The sequence below is a fragment of the Sinocyclocheilus rhinocerous genome, unplaced genomic scaffold (genome assembly GCF_001515625.1).
Source record: "Sinocyclocheilus rhinocerous isolate Xijiao unplaced genomic scaffold, SAMN03320098_v1.1 scaffold2298, whole genome shotgun sequence".
Classification (NCBI taxonomy): Eukaryota; Metazoa; Chordata; class Actinopteri; order Cypriniformes; family Cyprinidae; genus Sinocyclocheilus; species Sinocyclocheilus rhinocerous.
The window spans coordinates 381,209-384,618 of NW_015627548.1; the positions used below are offsets into that span (position 1 = coordinate 381,209).

The 3,410-nt window shown below is 33.4% G+C and overlaps 1 pseudogene; it reads left to right on the forward strand.

Moving 5' to 3' along the window:
• The window catches only part of LOC107730943 (sodium-dependent dopamine transporter-like), a 17,229-nt pseudogene that overhangs the window by 11,630 nt on the left and 2,189 nt on the right, over positions 1 to 3,410 (forward strand).

Below are 3,410 nucleotides of genomic sequence, written 5' to 3' on the forward strand. Positions count from 1 at the left end.
ACACACACACACACACACTCACACACTCACACACTCTCACACACACACCCTCACACACACACACACACACACACAGAATGAACAGATGCCCGCATGCTTTTTAGTTATTGCATTTTTTTTTTAAAAACAGTATGTCGGTGTATAACTGGAATTGATATGATTGTGATATTCAAATAACTTCTATATTAATACAGTATCTTCAGAGCCGCTCTCTGCGGTTTGTAACGCAGTGTATGGTGTGGAGGTGTTGAGTCTTTGCTGTTTGCTTGTCTCCAGGTCCTGGTCTGGTGTTCATTATTTACCCAGAAGCCATTGCTACACTGCCGGGTTCATCAGTGTGGGCTGTGATCTTCTTCATCATGCTGCTGACTCTGGGAATCGACAGCGCTGTGAGTCTCAGGATCTCGTCTGATCTGATCTCAAACAGGAGAGTTTGTCAGTACAGATTTGTGCAGTTTTAACACTCATAAAGCATTCAGAAGTCTCTAGACTCTTTTCACATTACAGATCCATCTGGACCTGAAGAATCATTGAACCTGTCATAACTTAATATTTTTTTTATTTAAAACTATATTGTATCTGATCAGTAACTTCTCATTAATGAGTGAATGTGAATAACAAATTCAGTTTTGAATGTTACCATGTCATTGCCATGTTATTACTGCATGTTCACACTTTTTGTAAATTAAGAAATAGTTTGACATTTCTAATTACACATGAACCACACACACACACACACACACACATAATGCAAATTATATATATATATTGCATCTTTTTTTTTTTTTTTTTTTTTTGTTATTTTGAAATTTAAAAAAAAAATCGAAATTTTCAATTTCATTCTTTTTTTTTTTTGGTTTGTGTGTAATTTGAAATTTAAAAAAAAAATCGAAATTTTCAATTTCAATTATTTTCAGAAAGTTAGTAGATGAGAAATCGTATTTGAATATATAATTGTATGAAATGTATAAGAACATATAATAAAAAAAATCACCAGTATTAACCCATTGGAATGAACAGAATTTAATGAAATTCCTTTGAATTTAAGTAATGATTGCTCAAAAACAGTCAAAATGTATGAAACCTACATATTAATTTAAAAAAAAAAAAATGTAAACAATTAAAACAACATAAATATTACTCTCTGTATAAATGAATTTACTCTATAAATTAATTTTACTTGCATAAACTTTCACTTTCAGATGAATGAATGAACGAACGAATGAACGAATGAATGAATAAATAAATAAACAAATAAAAATTAAGTTCCAAAAGTGTGTGAGATGTGGGGAAAACACAATATATTTTAAGAAAGATTTTGGACTAAATAATAAATTTTATATATATATATATTAGATTAAAAAGAATAAATTAAAAATTATAGATAATTTTGCCAAAATATTCCTGGCACTCCATGCATATTCCAATACATACCTAGGTTCAAAATCACCCTTACTACATTTATTTTATAATTTTTTTTTTTTTACAAATTGTTATGTCTCTTCTGGGTCAAAGTGGACCTGAGTGAGGGATACTGCTGTAGAGATGCAGTGAATGGAAGCTGACGTAGAGTGCTCTCAGTTCTGATAAACGCCAGCGCTGTACGCTGTTTTTCAGATGGGAGGGATGGAGTCTGTGATCACGGGACTCATCGACGAATTCAAGTTCCTGCACAAACATCGTGAGCTCTTCACGCTCTTCATCGTGGTCTCCACGTTCCTCATCTCTCTCATCTGTGTCACAAACGTACGTGAGACACAATGCTCCTCTAATGAGCTTCCATCTGATTATGAAGAGCGTCTGGTGTGGGGTCTTGATCCGGTCTCGTCTCTCTGTCTCTCTGCAGGGGGGCATCTATGTGTTCACGCTGTTGGACCACTTAGCCGCCGGGACATCGATTCTGTTTGGAGTGCTGATTGAGGCCGTCGGCATCGCCTGGTTCTACGGTGAGGAGGAGTGCTGCTCCAGCATGTGTGGTGAAGCTGATGTGGCATTAGGAGCTGATGGTCTATCAGACGGCTGTGCTCCGGGGCCGCTGGCGCTCGTTAGGCTCCCAGAGCTCGGATATCAGCTGAGGAGCGCTCTTCACACAAACACCTGTCCATCTGACATTCCATTCTTACTCTAGATCGTCAATATTGATCTAGCTGGAAGCAAGAAAACTGTCCTTTTGTCATTCAGTTTAACTTGATGTGCTAACATAACTCAAACTAAAGCTGAAATAAAAATGAATAAAACTAAATAACAAACTAATAAAATCAACAAAAACACAAGAAAATGACTAAAACTTTAATAACTTAAATTTAAAATGACAATGTAAAATACAAAAGCAAAAACAAATTTAAAATACTAAAACCACAATGATATCTCAGTTATATAATAATAATATTTTATTTTGATGGTCTCCTTTAGACCTTTTACTAGCTATTAGTAACTACATGTCAACTAGCAGTCATTAGAGTATTAGTGACTGTCTGCTTAATATCTGCTGACACTGTATTTTGATGACCATTCTATAGGTAACTTTGCAACTACATGTTAACTTATTCTACTAACCCTAACCCTGACCATGACCTAGTCTACTAATACTCTAGTTATTTGACATGTAGTTGCAAAATCACTTATAGTAATGTCTGAAGTGGACAGATTGAAAGTGGATCAAAATAAAGTGTGACCAAAATGATAATTCTGTTCAGATTCAATAGGAATTCCATTCCATTTGGAATTCTAACTTTGTTTTCTCTGATTTCTGAGTTTACATTCTCACAATATATATATATATATATATATATATATATATATATATATATATATATATATATATATATAAATAAAAAAAAAAAAGAACCTCCCCACACAATAAAAAGGTGATATTTCACAATTATTAATTATTTTTTTTAACTTTTGCTTTAATTCAAAATTCCGAGAACAACTCGCTTAATGCCGTCACTCAGCACTGCCATATTCACATGTTGAGATATAAAGCAGGTTTATGAAGTAGGGACTACTGGGGGAAGCTGCCATATTTATGATGTTTTCTTCATAACTACAAAGCTACACATCTACATGCCATTTCGATATATTGTTGGAAATATTTAAATCGAGCAAATGTACACTGCAGTTCAAAAGTTTAGCGTAATTAAAATGTTATGCTTTTGAAAGAAATTTGCACTTTTACTCATCAAGGACACATTAAATTGTTTAAAAGTGACAGTAAAGACATTTCGAATGTTACAAAATATTTATATTTCAAATAAATGCTGTTCTTTTGAACTTTCTATTCATCTGTGAATCCTAAAAATAAAATGCATCACAGTTTCCACAAAAATATTGTGCTGCACGACTGTTTTCAACATTGATAATAATCAGAAATGTTTCTCGAGCAGCAAATCAGCATATTAGAATGATTT